Below are 18,133 nucleotides of genomic sequence, written 5' to 3'. Positions count from 1 at the left end.
TATGAATCTCTTTAAGTCCTAAATGGTAACCTATTCCCTTTCAAATGCACTATTGACCAGTCTCCCTTACGGCTCTGGTCAAAAGTAGTACACTATATAGGAAATAGGATGTTATTTGGGAAGTGACAGTAGGTCTGTAGTTGCCAAGGAATGCATTTTAATATAATATTTACCAAAGAATGTTTACAGAATGTTTACAGAATGTTTACAGAATGTTTACAGAATGTTTACAATGCAATGCAGTAATCTTCTGTTCTATTCATTCTGCCTACAGAATATTTACAATGGGACCATATGAAGACATAGGTGTGTGTGTGTGTGTGTGTGTGTGTGTGTGTGTGTGTGTGTGTGTGTGTGTATGTGTGTGTGTGTGTGTGTGTGTGTGTGTGTGTGTGTGTGTGTGTGTGTGTGTGTGTGTGTGTGTGTGTGTGTGTAATCTTCTGTTTGTAGTGTCACTAGATAATCGTGTTCACCCATGCTGCAAATGTATTATTTAGGAATATCACATCTGTACGAAATGCATAAAACAAACACACACACACACACACACACACACACACACACACACACACACACACACACACACACACACACACACACCTATGTCTTGTTGTCATCAACATGATGACATCATTATATGGTCCCAGCTGCCAGGGGATACATAATCAAATGACCCACAATACAAAATATTACCCATGATACATCTTGACCTGAGATGAATGGTAGCAAAGACATAATGGACAGTTTATCAATGTCACCTCTCCTGCCAAGACAACCTGAATATAATGTCATCTCTCCTGCCAAGACAACCTGAATATAATGCTGATTATAATGTCTTCTCTCCTGCCAAGACAACCTGATTATAATGTCATCTCTCCTGCCAAGACAACCTGAATATAATGTCATCTCTCCTGCCTAGACAACCTGAATATAATGTCACCTCTCCTGCCAAGACAACCTGAATATAATGTCATCTCTCCTGCCTAGACAACCTGATTATAATGTCACCTCTCCTGCCTAGACAACCTGAATATAATGTCACCTCTCCTGCCAAGACAACCTGAATATAATGTCATCTCTCCTGCCTAGACAACCTGATTATAATGCTGATTATAATGTCACCTCTCCTGCCTAGACAACCTGAATATAATGTCACCTCTCCTGCCAAGACAACCTGAATATAATGTCATCTCTCCTGCCTAGACAACCTGATTATAATGCTGATTATAATGTCACCTCTCCTGCCAAGACAACCTGAATATAATGTCATCTCTCCTGCCTAGACAACCTGAATATAATGCTGATTATAATGTCACCTCTCCTGCCTAGACAACCTGATTATAATGCTGATTATAATGTCACCTCTCCTGCCTAGACAACCTGAATATAATGTCACCTCTCCTGCCAAGACAACCTGAATATAATGTCATCTCTCCTGCCTAGACAACCTGATTATAATGCTGATTATAATGTCACCTCTCCTGCCAAGACAACCTGAATATAATGTCATCTATCCTGCCTAGACAATCTGAATATAATGCTGAATATAATGTCACCTCTCCTGCCAAGACAACCTGAATATAATGTCACCTCTCCTGCCTAGACAACCTGATTATAATGCTGATTATAATGTCACCTCTCCTGCCTAGACAACCTGAATATAATGTCATCTATCCTGCCTAGACAACCTGAATATAATGCTGATTATAATGTCACCTCTCCTGCCTAGACAACCTGATTATAATGCCACCTCTCCTGCCAAGACAACCTGAATATAATGTCATCTCTCCTGCCTAGACAACCTGAATATAATGCTGAATATAATGTCATCTCTCCTGCCTAGACAACCTGAATATAATGCTGAATATGTGATTTAGCCTTCATGTTACCGATGTGGATCCTGAGTCCTTACTGAAATTTTGTAAAAAATAAAAAAAAAAGTCTATTTTATAGATGATCCCACAGGTTTAGGATGGAGGGAAGGAGGGATGAAGGGAAGGAGGGATGAAGGGAAGGAGGGATGAAGGGAAGGAGGAATGGAGGGAAGGAGAGATGAAGGGAATGATATGCAAACAGAGGGAGATAACACAATGTTCCTGAGTGATCATATTACTCTCTTCTTCCTGCTTTCAGGTTGCCTGGAAACACTCATCCGTCAGTCTGTCTTATTGGGTGGCTGAAAGCCCAGGACACTAAATATACATCCACAGGTATCAGCTAAATAAACATATTGTATTGAACCGAGGGACATGGAAGGGAACCCGTAGTACTGTGTGTCTTCCCCCCATAGTCTCTTCTGGACTTGGGGACTGTTATGTCACGACTGTGTGTAGAAACAGTACAAACTAACAGACTAACAGTACAAACAAAACAAAATAATGCATGAAATGAAATGTCTGCATTCACTACTGTAAGTCGCTCTGGATAAGAGCGTCTGCTAAATGATGTAAATGAAACGGACCAAAGCGCAGCGTGAATATCGTTCCACATCTTTTTATTAGAAAGTGAATCTTAGCCAAACAAACACTAAACTATAAACAAACAACAAACCGTGACGAAAGAGGTGCAACATGAACCAACTCTAAATAATCTCCCACAAACACAGGTGGGAAAAAACAACGACTTAAATATGATCCCCAATTAGAGACAACGAAAGCCAGCTCCCTCTAATTGGGGATCATCCCAAAATCCCAACATAGAAAACAGAAACTAGAACCAAAACATAGAACTAAAAAAACTAGATAACCCCCCCCCCCAGTCACGCCATGATCTACTCTACCATAGAAAATAAGAGCTCTCTATGGTCAGGAGGTGACATGTTAATTAAGAGACGTCCGGTGACATGTCTTGTGGGGTACGCATGGGTGTCCGTGCTGTGTGCTAGATAGTTGTGCTTTCGGTGCTTTCAACATGTTAAAATCTCTCACATGTACAAGTACTGTTAAAGAACACCCTCTGTGTTCTGTTAGACAGGTAACTCTTTATCCACAATTATAGCAGGGGGTATAAAGCCATAACACGTATGTTTATTCCAGCAGCAGACTACGATCAATAATGTCAAAAGCCGCGCACTGAAGTCTAACAAAACAGGCCCCCCCATAATCTTTTTATCATCAATTCTCCATCAGCCAACCGGGAAAAGAGCACACAGTATAGAATAAAATCAACCGGGAAAAGCATTTCCAACGTCCTCGATTTGTATTATATACAGTGCTTTCGGAAAGTATTCAGACCCCTTACAGCCTTATTCTAAAATGGATTAAATAAATAAAGGATCTTTATCAATCTACACACAATAATGATAAACCGAAAACAGGTTTTTAGACATTTTTCTTTACGTTATTTATATGGTACCAGTTAAAAGTTTGGACACACCTACTCATTCCAGGATTTTACTTAATTTTTACTATTTTTATGCATTGTAGAATAATAGTGAAGAAATCAAACCTATGAAATAACACATATGGAATCATATAACCACATTTCTTTTTACAAAAACCAAAGTATATTTTATATTTGTGAATCTTCAAAGTAGCCGCTCTTTGCCTTGATGACAGCTTTGCATGCTCTTGGCATTCTCTCAACCAGCTTCATGAGGTAGTCACCTGGAATGCATTTCAATTAACAGGTGTGCCTTGTTAAAAGTGAATTTGTGGAATTTCTTTCCTTCTTAATGTGTTTGAGTCAATCAGTTGTGTTGTGACAAGGTAGGGGTGGTATACAGAAGATAACCCTATTTGGTAAAAGACCAAGTCCTATATTATGGCAAGAACAGCTCAAATAAGCAAAGAGAAATGACAGTCCATCATTACTTTAAGACATGAAGGTCAGTCAATCAGGAAAATGTAAAGAACTTTGAAAGTTTCTTCAAGTGCAGTCGCAAAAAACATCAAGCGCTATGATGAAGCTCTCTCTCAAGAGGACCGCCACAGGAAAGGAAGACCCAGAGTTATCTCTGCTGCAGAGGATAAGTTCATTAGAGTTAACTGCACCTCAGATTGCAGCGCAAATAAATGCTTCAGAGTTCAAGTAACAGAAACATCAACTGTTCAGAGGAGAGTGAGTGAATCAGGACTTCATGGTCGATTTGCTGCAAAGAAACCACTACTAAAGGAAACCAATAAGAAGAAGAGACTTGTTTGGGCCAAAAATCACAAGCAATGGATATTAGACCGGTGTAAATCTGTCCTTTGGTCTGATGATTCCAAATATGAGATTTTTTGGTTCCAACCGCCGTGTCTTTGTGTTACGCAGAGTAGGTGAACGGAAGTGTGGTTCCCACCGTGAAGCTTGGAGGAGGAAGTGTGATGGTGTGTGGTGTTTTGCATCATCATCATCATCCTCTTGAGAAGCCCCTGTCCCAGCTTGTGCGAAGTAAAAAAGTTATTGAATGGGATGTTGTGGCAACGGAGTCCCTGTGTCACGTCCAGGACAAACCGCCTCCTTTGGTTCTTCTCAGGGGCTTCTCCGTCTGACTTCCCCATATACACTTGCAAGTTCCACGCATATGATGAAGCAGCATCACAGGCAGCCCAGATCTTGATTCCATATTTTGTGGGTTTAGACTGTATGTACTGCCTGAAGGGGCAGCGGCCCCTAAATGGCATAAGCTGTTCATCAACAGTAACGTTGGGACCAGGGTTGTAAAACAGGGGAAGGAGGCCCACTCACTTGTCCCACACGGATCTTATTGCAGCTAGCTCGTCTCTCTGCCGCCGAGCTGTTCTGGTGTCTCGTTTATCGAAGCGGATAATCCTGGAAATAATGTGGAAGTTTTCCAGAGACATTGTTGCACTGAAAAGTTTTCTGCCAGTTTCTGAATCACACAGGGATTCTGTGGATTCCCCATTGGATCTGAAAACACCAGCAAGGATAAGAACCCCAAAGTATGAGTTTGGCCCATCTCCTTCCATCTCTCTCCAAAAACACACCTTCCCTACAAATTAGTTCAGTCCAGAATGATTTTCTGGATGGTGTCTGGGATGAACAGTTGAAAAGAAGACTTTATGTCCTGCACATGAGTAACCCTGGTTGCATGAGTCAGCCCTGATTGCATTCTTATCACATTGGCAGCCATGCTGGGAGGCTCATTCCTTGGGCAAGATGACCATTAAATTTCAAAAAATTTTATATCCATATTTCTCCTACTGCAAGTGGCTGATGAGCTGGTTGCTGACGGGCTGGTCCTGGGGCTGGTTGCTGATGGGCTGGTTGCTGACGGGCTGGTCCTGGGGTTGGCTGTCTGACGGGCTGGTCCTGGGGCTGGCTGCTGATGGGCTGGACCTGGGGCTGGCTGAGGGTCAATCTCATCCTCTTCTTCCATCTCACTGTCAGACTCCGAATTGACAGAGACATGATCCTCATATTCAGAAAATTATTCATCTTCCACTTTGGTGGATGAATAATTTTCTGAATATGAGGATCATGTCTCTGTCAGATGCTCCTAGACGCTCCTTCTATACTAGCTTCTCTCTCTACAATTTTTTTTTTCTAAGGCCCTCTGAGCAGAGATTACTTTTGCCATACTGATTGATTGTGGTAAAGAGCCACATATGCAAAGATATTTATTTGTTGTGTCCCTCCCTCCAATTTGCTCCTGGCTGTGGTAGAGTGTGGGAAAATACTGCATTTTTTACAATGTATCGAATAATGTATAGAAATAATGTATTGTAATAACATTGTGCAGGTCCACGTAAGACATTTTGTAGTTTCACACACTACAAAGGGTAAAGAGTGCGAGAAAAGCGTTAGACACGCAGACAGGCAGGGAGACAGAAAGGTTCTTGGTGCTATGTTGAAACAGCAGGTCCAGGGAGGAGGAAGACAGAGTGAAGGCACACAACTTTTTATTTAATTTTTACTTGTTTTCACCTACACACACACTTTTATTACCCTCGGATCCAGTGTTCTCGAACACCACATATGTAATATAAATGTGTAGGGGGGAACACAGTGTGCACTCAATGGAAATGTGTTATTTTACATGTTCTTCACAGAAAATGAGCCAAGGCCAATGAGTCTCAGGTTGAAAAAATAATTTGTTGTATCATTTTTCTTTTAGTAAACATTGAAAATGGGGCCCACAGACCCAAACAAGGGTTAACTCACTACTGCTATCAGAAGAAACCCTTGGTGTCCTAACTCACTACTGCTATCAGAAGAAACCTTTCCTTACATTATATTTACAGATCAAACTGGTGTTATTAAAAATCGTCATTATCTTTTTCATCATCTTTATAATACACTTTATAATCTCTCTTCATCTGACACTCCAGAGATATTGTTATCACTTGATGCTGAGAAGGCGTTTGATCGAATGGAGTGGGATTATTTATTTTATACTCTCAAACAATTTGGATTCGGTGCCAATTTTATGTCCTGGATCAAAGTCCTTTATACTCCTCCCCTGTGGCTGCAATGCGCATAAGTAATAACATTTCATCCTATTTCCAACGTGGGACAAGACAGGGTTGTACTCTATCCCCTCAGCTGTTTGCCATTGCAATTGAGCCTTTAGCCATAGCAGTACGTAATAACACCACTATCAAAGGCATTAGAAGAGGGGGCTATGGAGTGGCATCACAGGAGGCCCCTCTAAACAGTTCTATAGGAGTGGCATCACAGGAGGCCCCTCTAAACAGTTCTATAGGAGTGGCATCACAGGAGGCCCCTCTAAACAGTTCTATGGAGTGGCACCACAGGAGGCCCCTCTAAACAGTTCTATAGGAGTGGCATCACAGGAGGCCCCTCTAAACAGTTCTATAGGAGTGGCATCACACACAATGATGGCTTAGGAACAGTGGGTTAACTGCCTTGTTCAGGGGCAGAACGACAGATTTGTACCTTGTCAGCTCAGGGATTCAAACTTGCAACCTTTCGGTTGCTAGCCCAAAACTCTAACCACTAGGCTACCCACTAAGTGACATAAAACATTTTTTTTTAAATAAACCAAACTTTTTTATCCTTTTTTAGAAGACATGGATCCAGCTAAATTCACAACTCCATAAACCAAACCAAATTCTACTGTTTGTCTTATAATATCTTTGTCATTTTTTTTGTTACTATTTGATTATATTACTAATTGTATATCATGCCTGCTTTAAGTCTGGTTTTTGGGGTGGGACTCTGTTAGAGAATGGGGGGGGGGGGGGGGGGGGGGTTGTGTTTGATTTGGTAGGGGATCGATGTGTGTTCTGACCTCTACCTGTTCTGTCTGTGTTATCTGTATAATCATTAAAAAAAATGGCTTCTTTTTTTTTATAGTAAAATGAAACATAACGTACAGCCTGGAGATAAGGACACAGAGGGAGGGGGTCTACCTGAGTCAGACTGTAGTTGAGGGGCGGGGAGAGGTGGGGGGGGGGGTGTGGTTAGAGAGGTAAACAGTCTCCTGTGATGGATGGTGGCGGCAGGTCATGTGATCATGTGATTATGAGCAGTGGAGCGTAGGGATTTTTCACCTTGATCAGGAATGGCTGGAAAATTGTCCTTGGTTTAGGTGTGTGTGTGTGTGTGTGTGTGTTGGGGCTGTTACTTCTGTCTGTGTGGAAGACTTTCTTAGCCAGTCTCCGATTATTTAGCATATTAGGTCACATATAAACAGTTCAATTGTTTTCCCCGAACCAAATCGCTACAGTCAATCTGTAACGTTGTGAATTTCTCCCTGTTCTTGTCTAGCCCTTCCACACGTCCATTGTAACCCAATCAGGTCAATGGCCTAGAGTCAACACCAGGTGCCATCAGCCAAAACAGAGTGCAATGATCCAGAAAACATTATTCTACAAATATATCAGCAAACAGGATTTCAAAACATTTTCTCCCCCCTCCCATTCTAGAGGTAGAATACAAGAGATCTCCCCCCTCCCCCTCCCATTCTAGAGGTAGAATACAAGAGATCTCCCCCCTCCCCCTCCCATTCTAGAGGTAGAATACAAGAGATCTCCCCCCTCCCCCTCCCATTCTAGAAGTAGAATACAAGAGATCTCCCCCCTCCCCCTCCCATTCTAGAGGTAGAATACAAGAGATCTCCCCCCTCCCCCTCCCATTCTAGAGGTGGAATACAAGAGATCTCCCCCTCCCATTCTAGAGGTGGAATACAAGAGATCTCCCCCTCCCCCTCCCATTCTAGAGGTAGAATACAAGAGATCTCCCCCCTCCCCCTCCCATTCTAGAGGTAGAATACAAGAGATCTCCCTCCTCCCATTATAGAGGTAGAATACAAGAGATATCCCCCCTCCCCCTCCCATTCTAGAGGTAGAATACAAGAGATCTCCCTCCTCCCATTCTAGAGGTAGAATACAAGAGATCTCCCCCTCCCCCTCCCATTCTAGAGGTAGAATACAAGAGATCTCCCCCCTCCCATTCTAGAGGTAGAATACAAGAGATCTCCCCCTCCCCCTCCCATTCTAGAGGTAGAATACAAGAGATCTCCCTCCTCCCATTCTAGAGGTAGAGTACAAGAGATCTCCCCCCTCCCCCTCCCATTCTAGAGGTAGAATACAAGAGATTTCCCCCCTCCCCCTCCCATTCTAGAGGTAGAAAACAAGAGATCTCCCCCTCCCATTCTAGAGGTAGAATACAATAGATCTCCCCCCTCCCCTCCCATTCTAGAGGTAGAATACAATAGATCTCCCCTTCCCATTCTAGAGATAGAATACAAGAGATCTCCCCCCTCCCATTCTAGAGGTAGAATACAAGAGATCTCCCCCCTCCCCCAACCCATTCTGGAGGTAGAATACAAGAGATCTCCCCCCTCCCATTCTAGAGGTAGAATACAAGAGATCTCCTCCCTCCCATTCTAGAGGTAGAATACAAGAGATCTCCCCCCTCCCCCTCCCATTCTAGAGGTAGAATACAAGAGATCTCCCCCTCCCATTCTAGAGGTAGAATACAAGAGATCTCCCCCTCCCCTCCCATTCTAGAGGTAGAATACAAGAGATCTCCCCCCTCCCATTCTAGAGGTAGAATACAAGAGATCTCCCCCCTCCCATTCTAGAGGTAGAATACAAGAGATCTCCCCCCTCCCCCTCCCATTCTAGAGGTAGAATACAAGAGATCTCCCCCTCCCATTCTAGAGGTAGAATACAAGAGATCTCCCCCTCCCCCTCCCATTCTAGAGGTAGAATACAAGAGATCTCCTCCCTCCCATTCTAGAGGTAGAATACAAGAGATCTCCCCCTCCCCCTCCCATTCTAGAGGTAGAGTACAAGAGATCTCCCTCCTCCCATTCTAGAGGTAGAATACAAGAGATCTCCCCCCTCCCCCTCCCATTCTAGAGGTAGAATACAAGAGATCTCCCTCCTCCCATTCTAGAGGTAGAATACAAGAGATCTCCCCCTCCCCCTCCCATTCTAGAGGTAGAATACAAGAGATCTCCCCCTCCCCCTCCCATTCTAGAGGTAGAATACAAGAGATCTCCCTCCTCCCATTCTAGAGGTAGAGTACAAGAGATCTCCCCCCTCCCCCTCCCATTCTAGAGGTAGAATACAAGAGATTTCCCCCCTCCCCCTCCCATTCTAGAGGTAGAAAACAAGAGATCTCCCCCTCCCATTCTAGAGGTAGAATACAAGAGATCTCCCCCCTCCCCTCCCATTCTAGAGGTAGAATACAATAGATCTCCCCCCTCCCATTCTAGAGGTAGAATACAAGAGATCTCCCCCTCCCATTCTAGAGGTAGAATACAAGAGATCTCCCCCCTCCCATTCTAGAGGTAGAATACAAGAGATCTCCCCCCTCCCCCTCCCATTCTAGAGGTAGAATACAAGAGATCTCCCCCCTCCCCCTCCCATTCTGGAGGTAGAATACAAGAGATCTCCCCCCTCCCATTCTAGAGGTAGAATACAAGAGATCTCCTCCCTCCCATTCTAGAGGTAGAATACAAGAGATCTCCCCCCTCCCCCTCCCATTCTAGAGGTAGAATACAAGAGATCTCCCCCTCCCCTCCCATTCTAGAGGTAGAATACAAGAGATCTCCCCCCTCCCCCTCCCATTCTAGAGGTAGAAAACAAGAGATCTCCCCCCTCCCCCTCCCATTCTAGAGGTGGAATACAAGAGATCTCCCCCTCCCATTCTAGAGGTAGAATACAAGAGATCTCCCCCCTCCCATTCTAGAGGTAGAATACAAGAGATCTCCCCCCTCCCCCTCCCATTCTAGAGGTAGAATACAAGAGATCTCCCCCTCCCATTCTAGAGGTAGAATACAAGAGATCTCCCCCTCCCATTCTAGAGGTAGAATACAAGAGATCTCCCCCCTCCCCCTCCCATTCTAGAGGTAGAATACAAGAGATCTCCCCCTCCCCCTCCCATTCTAGAGGTAGAATACAAGAGATCTCCCCCCTCCCATTCTAGAGGTAGAATACAAGAGATCTCCCCCTCCCCCTCCCATTCTAGAGGGCGAGTACAAGAGATCTCCCCCTCCCATTCTAGAGGTAGAATACAAGAGATCTCCCCCCTCCCCCTCCCATTCTAGAGGTAGAATACAAGAGATCTCCCCCTCCCCCCCCCTCCACGATTCCGTTTGGGACGAGGCCCCCATGTCACTAATTCAGGTAATACGGTTCCGTTTGGGACGAGGCCCCCATGTCACTAATTCAGGTAATACGGTTCCGTTTGGGACGCGGCCCCATGTCACTAATTCAGGTAATACGGTTCCGTTTGGGACGCGGCCCCATGTCACTAATTCAGGTAATACGGTTCCGTTTGGGACGCGGCCCCCATGTCACTAATTCAGGTAATACGGTTCCGTTTGGGACGCGGCCCCATGACACTAATTCAGGTAATACGGTTCCGTTTGGGACGCGACCCCATGTCACTAATTCAGGTAATACGGTTCCGTTTGGGACGCGGCCCCATGTCACTAATTCAGGTAATACGGTTCCGTTTGGGACGCGGCCCCATGTCACTAATTCAGGTAATACGGTTCCGTTTGGGACGCGGCCCCATGTCACTAATTCAGGTAATACGGTTCCGTTTGGGACGCGGCCCCATGACACTAATTCAGGTAATACGGTTCCGTTTGGGACGCGGCCCCATGACACTAATTCAGGTAACACGGTTCCGTTTGGGACGCGGCCCCATGTCACTAATTCAGGTAATACGGTTCCGTTTGGGACGCAGCCCCATGACACTAATTCAGGTAATACGGTTCCGTTTGGGACGCGGCCCCATGTCACTAATTCAGGAAATACGGTTCCGTTTGGGACGCGGCCCCATTGTCACGTCCTGACCGGTAAAAGAGGTTATTTGTTATTGTAGTTTGGTCAGGACGTGGACGTTTGTTTTGTGTTGTCGGGGTTTTTGGGTTGTGTTCTATGTTTTGTATTTCTATGTTCTATTTTCTAGTTTTTCTATTTCTATGTCTAGTTTATTGTTTTGACCTTCAATTGGAGGCAGCTGTTCCTCGTTGCCTCTAATTGAAGGTCCTATTTAGTAGCGGTGTTGTTTTTTCTATGGGATTTGTGGGTAGTTGTTTCCTGTTTAGTGTTTGTTGCACCTGACAGGACTGTTTCTCGTCGATGTTTGTTGTTTTGTTAAGTGTTTACGGTTTCCTTCATTAAAGAAGATGAGTATTCACATTCCCGCTGCGTTTTGGTCCAATTCATACGACACTCATGTCACTAATCCAGTGTTATCCAGACTAAAACCACATCTGATCACAGCAGGAGATGCCAAACAAATGTAACTACAGATTTGGTTTTTTTTTTTATTCCACATTCCAACAGGTTTTCTGGTATTTTCTCTCAGATGTCTTTTACATTTTTTTACATTTTAGTCATTTAGCAGACGCTCTTATCCAGAGCGACTTACAGTAGTGAATGCATACATTTCATACAATTTCATACATTTTTTTTTTCTGTGCTGGCCCCCCGTGGGAATCGAACCCACAACCCTGGTGTTGCAAACACCATGCTCTACCAACTGAGCTACAGGGAAGGCTTTTAAAACACAGAATAATAACAACAACAAGGTGTAGAACATACAAGGCTGTGAACAGTCATTCACTGTTTCATTACAAAAGAACAACAAAGAAAAATTACATGATTCAGTTCACGAAAGTGTAAAACAGAAAAAAATGTATATATTTGATGATAATCTAATGTACTGTTAGGTTAATCTGAGGTATTTGATGATAATCTAATGTACTGTTAGGTTAATCTGTGGTATTTGATGATAATCTAATGTAAAATTAATCTGATGTACTTGATGATAATCTAATGTAAAGTTAATCTGATGTACTTGATGATACATCTAATGTAAAGTTAATCTGATGTACTTGATGATAATCTAATGTAAAATTAATCTGATGTACTTGATGATAATCTAATGTAAAGTTAATCTGATGTACTTGATGATAATCTAATGTAGTTAATCTGAGGTATTTGATGATAATCTAATGTAAAATTAATCTGATGTACTTGATGATAATCTAATGTAAAGTTAGTCTGATGTACTTGATGATAATCTAATGTAAAGTTAATCTGATGTACTTGATGATAATCTAATGGAAAATTAATCTGATGTATTTGATGATAATCTAATCTAATGTAAGGTTAATCTGATGTATTTGATGATAATCTAATGTACTGTAAGGTTAATCTGATGTATTTGATGATAATCTAATGTACTGTAAAGTTAATCTGATGTATTTGATGATAATCTAATCTAATGTAAGGTTAATCTGATTCAGTCGATGTGGACACAGAGGGAGGGGAACATGACGAGACAGTGTTGCTGAAAGTCAAGATTTCATTTTGATGGGAAAACACATAGAGCTGTTACCTATGTAGTGCACTACTTCAGACCAGGGACCATAGGGCTCCCTATTCCCTATGCAGTGCACTACTTCAGACCAGGGACCATAGGGCTCCCTATTCCCTATGCAGTGCACTACTTCAGACCAGGGACCATAGGGCCATTTGGAACTCATCCAGGAGGTAGAAGTTATATCATGTCTGTGTTATTTTGTTATTGGTTGTTTTTGTTGATTCTGACTGGCTGGGTGGTAGAACATATATTGATAGGCATACTGAATGACAGTTCATCTCTCCATATTACCGTTTCTCCATCCATCCTTCGCTCCCTCTCTCCATCCATCCTTCGCTCCCTCTCTCCATCCATCCTTCGCTCCCTCTCTCCATCCATCCTTTGCTTCCTCTCTCCTCTTCAGAGAAGGAAAAACAACTGTCCAGTTACTGTGGAACCACATCCAGTCAGTCAGTGAGTTACTGTGGAACCACATCCAGTCAGTCAGTGAGTTACTGTGGAACCACATCCAGTCAGTCAGTCAGTGAGTTACTGTGGAACCACATCCAGTCAGTCAGTCAGTGAGTTACTGTGGAACCACATCCAGTCAGTGAGTGAGTTACTGTGGAACCACATCCAGTCAGTCAGTGAGTTACTGTGGAACCACATCCAGTCAGTCAGTCAGTGAGTTACTGTGGAACCACATCCAGTCAGTCAGTCAGTGAGTTACTGTGGAACCACATCCAGTCAGTGAGTGAGTTACTGTGGAACCACATCCAGTCAGTCAGTGAGTTACTGTGGAACCACGTCCAGTCAGTCAGTGAGTGAGTTACTGTGTAACCACATCCAGTCAGTCAGTCAGTGAGTTACTGTGGAACCACATCCAGTCAGTAAGTCAGTGAGTTACTGTGGAACCACATCCAGTCAGTCAGTCAGTGAGTTACTGTGGAACCACATCCAGTCAGTCAGTGAGTTACTGTGGAACCACATCCAGTCAGTCAGTCAGTGAGTTACTGTGGAACCACATCCAGTCAGTCAGTGAGTTACTGTGGAATCACATCCAGTCAGTCAGTCAGTTACTGTGGAACCACATCCAGTCAGTCAGTGAGTTACTGTGGAACCACATCCAGTCAGTCAGTGAGTTACTGTGGAACCACATCCAGTCAGTCAGTGAGTTACTGTGGAACCACATCCAGTCAGTCAGTGAGTTACTGTGGAACCACATCCAGTCAGTCAGTCAGTGAGTTACTGTGGAACCACATCCAGTCAGTCAGTCAGTGAGTTACTGTGGAACCACATCCAGTCAGTCAGTCAGTGAGTTACTGTGGAACCACATCCAGTCAGTCAGTGAGTTACTGTGGAACCACATCCAGTCAGTCAGTGAGTTACTGTGGAACCACATCCAGTCAGTCAGTCAGTGAGTTACTGTGGAACCACATCCAGTCAGTCAGTCAGTGAGTTACTGTGGAACCACATCCAGTCAGTCAGTGAGTTACTGTGGAACCACATCCAGTCAGTCAGTGAGTTACTGTGGAACCACATCCAGTCAGTCAGTGAGTTACTGTGGAACCACATCCAGTCAGTCAGTGAGTTACTGTGGAACCACATCCAGTCAGTCAGTGAGTTACTGTGGAACCACATCCAGTCAGTCAGTCAGTGAGTTACTGTGGAACCACATCCAGTCAGTCAGTGAGTTACTGTGGAACCACATCCAGTCAGTCAGTCAGTGAGTTACTGTGGAACCACATCCAGTCAGTCAGTGAGTTACTGTGGAACCACATCCAGTCAGTCAGTCAGTGAGTTACTGTGGAACCACATCCAGTCAGTCAGTGAGTTACTGTGGAACCACATCCAGTCAGTCAGTCAGTGAGTTACTGTGGAACCACATCCAGTCAGTCAGTGAGTTACTGTGGAACCACATCCAGTCAGTCAGTGAGTTACTGTGGAACCACATCCAGTCAGTCAGTGAGTTACTGTGGAACCACATCCAGTCAGTCAGTGAGTTACTGTGGAACCACATCCAGTCAGTGAGTTACTGTGGAACCACATCCAGTCAGTCAGTCGAGTTACTGTGGAACCACATCCAGTCAGCAGTCAGTGAGTTACTGTGGAACCACATCCAGTCAGACAGTGAGTTACTGTGGAACCACATCCAGTCAGTCAGTCAGTTACTGTGGAACCACATCCAGTCAGTCAGTGAGTTACTGTGGAACCACATCCAGTCAGTCAGTGAGTTACTGTGGAACCACATCCAGTCAGTCAGTGAGTTACTGTGGAACCACATCCAGTCAGTCAGTGAGTTACTGTGGAACCACATCCAGTCAGTCAGTGAGTGAGTTACTGTGGAACCACATCCAGTCAGACAGTGAGTTACTGTGGAACCACATCCAGTCAGTCAGTGAGTTACTGTGGAACCACATCCAGTCAGTCAGTGAGTTACTGTGGAACCACATCCAGTCAGTCAGTCAGTGAGTTACTGTGGAACCACATCCAGTCAGTCAGTCAGTGAGTTACTGTGGAACCACATCCAGTCAGTCAGTCAGTGAGTTACTGTGGAACCACATCCAGTCAGTCAGTGAGTTACTGTGGAACCACATCCAGTCAGTCAGTGAGTTACTGTGGAACCACATCCAGTCAGTCAGTCAGTGAGTTACTGTGGAACCACATCCAGTCAGTCAGTCAGTGAGTTACTGTGGAACCACATCCAGTCAGTCAGTCAGTGAGTTACTGTGGAACCACATCCAGTCAGTCAGTGAGTTACTGTGGAACCACATCCAGTCAGTCAGTGAGTTACTGTGGAACCACATCCAGTCAGTCAGTCGAGTTACTGTGGAACCACATCCAGTCAGACAGTGAGTTACTGTGGAACCACATCCAGTCAGTCAGTCAGTGAGTTACTGTGGAACCACATCCAGTCAGTCAGTGAGTTACTGTGGAACCACATCCAGTCAGTCAGTCAGTGAGTTACTGTGGAACCACATCCAGTCAGTCAGTGAGTTACTGTGGAACCACATCCAGTCAGTCAGTCAGTGAGTTACTGTGGAACCACATCCAGTCAGTCAGTGAGTTACTGTGGAACCACATCCAGTCAGTCAGTCAGTAGTTACTGTGGAACCACATCCAGTCAGTCAGTGAGTTACTGTGGAACCACATCCAGTCAGTCAGTGAGTTACTGTGGAACCACATCCAGTCAGTCAGTCAGTGAGTTACTGTGGAACCACATCCAGTCAGTCAGTGAGTTACTGTGGAACCACATCCAGTCAGTCAGTCAGAGTTACTGTGGAACCACATCCAGTCAGTCAGTGAGTTACTGTGGAACCACATCCAGTCAGTCAGTGAGTTACTGTGGAACCACATCCAGTCAGTCAGTGAGTTACTGTGGAACCACATCCAGTCAGTCAGTGAGTTACTGTGGAACCACATCCAGTCAGTCAGTGAGTTACTGTGGAACCACATCCAGTCAGTCAGTGAGTTACTGTGGAACCACATCCAGTCAGTCAGTCAGTGAGTTACTGTGGAACCACATCCAGTCAGTCAGTCAGTGAGTTACTGTGGAACCACATCCAGTCAGTGAGTGAGTTACTGTGGAACCACATCCAGTCAGTCAGTGAGTTACTGTGGAACCACATCCAGTCAGTCAGTCAGTGAGTTACTGTGGAACCACATCCAGTCAGTCAGTCAGTGAGTTACTGTGGAACCACATCCAGTCAGTGAGTGAGTTACTGTGGAACCACATCCAGTCAGTCAGTGAGTTACTGTGGAACCACGTCCAGTCAGTCAGTGAGTGAGTTACTGTGTAACCACATCCAGTCAGTCAGTCAGTGAGTTACTGTGGAACCACATCCAGTCAGTCAGTCAGTGAGTTACTGTGGAACCACATCCAGTCAGTCAGTCAGTGAGTTACTGTGGAACCACATCCAGTCAGTCAGTGAGTTACTGTGGAACCACATCCAGTCAGTCAGTCAGTCAGTTACTGTGGAACCACATCCAGTCAGTCAGTGAGTTACTGTGGAATCACATCCAGTCAGTCAGTCAGTTACTGTGGAACCACATCCAGTCAGTCAGTGAGTTACTGTGGAACCACATCCAGTCAGTCAGTGAGTTACTGTGGAACCACATCCAGTCAGTCAGTGAGTTACTGTGGAACCACATCCAGTCAGTCAGTGAGTTACTGTGGAACCACATCCAGTCAGTCAGTCGAGTTACTGTGGAACCACATCCAGTCAGTCAGTGAGTTACTGTGGAACCACATCCAGTCAGTCAGTCAGTGAGTTACTGTGGAACCACATCCAGTCAGTCAGTGAGTTACTGTGGAACCACATCCAGTCAGTCAGTCAGTGAGTTACTGTGGAACCACATCCAGTCAGTCAGTGAGTTACTGTGGAACCACATCCAGTCAGTCAGTGAGTTACTGTGGAACCACATCCAGTCAGCAGTCAGTGAGTTACTGTGGAACCACATCCAGTCAGTCAGTGAGTTACTGTGGAACCACATCCAGTCAGTCAGTGGAGTTACTGTGGAACCACATCCAGTCAGTCAGTGAGTTACTGTGGAACCACATCCAGTCAGTCAGTGAGTTACTGTGGAACCACATCCAGTCAGTCAGTGAGTTACTGTGGAACCACATCCAGTCAGTCAGTGAGTTACTGTGGAACCACATCCAGTCAGTCAGTCAGTGAGTTACTGTGGAACCACATCCAGTCAGTCAGTGAGTTACTGTGGAACCACATCCAGTCAGTCAGTCAGTGAGTTACTGTGGAACCACATCCAGTCAGTCAGTGAGTTACTGTGGAACCACATCCAGTCAGTCAGTCAGTTACTGTGGAACCACATCCAGTCAGTCAGTGAGTTACTGTGGAACCACATCCAGTCAGTCAGTGAGTTACTGTGGAACCACATCCAGTCAGTCAGTGGAGTTACTGTGGAACCACATCCAGTCAGTCAGTGAGTTACTGTGGAACCACATCCAGTCAGTCAGTCAGTGAGTTACTGTGGAACCACATCCAGTCAGTCAGTCAGTGAGTTACTGTGGAACCACATCCAGTCAGTGAGTGAGTTACTGTGGAACCACATCCAGTCAGTCAGTGAGTTACTGTGGAACCACATCCAGTCAGTCAGTCAGTGAGTTACTGTGGAACCACATCCAGTCAGTGAGTGAGTTACTGTGGAACCACATCCAGTCAGTCAGTCAGTTACTGTGGAACCACGTCCAGTCAGTCAGTGAGTGAGTTACTGTGTAACCACATCCAGTCAGTCAGTCAGTGAGTTACTGTGGAACCACATCCAGTCAGTCAGTCAGTGAGTTACTGTGGAACCACATCCAGTCAGTCAGTCAGTGAGTTACTGTGGAACCACATCCAGTCAGTCAGTGAGTTACTGTGGAACCACATCC

The sequence above is a fragment of the Salmo salar genome, chromosome 04, assembly GCF_965601325.2.
Source record: "Salmo salar chromosome 04, fSalSal1, whole genome shotgun sequence".
Classification (NCBI taxonomy): Eukaryota; Metazoa; Chordata; class Actinopteri; order Salmoniformes; family Salmonidae; genus Salmo; species Salmo salar.
The sequence above is the reverse complement of the archived record's forward strand: the minus strand, read 5'-3'. Positions refer to the sequence as shown.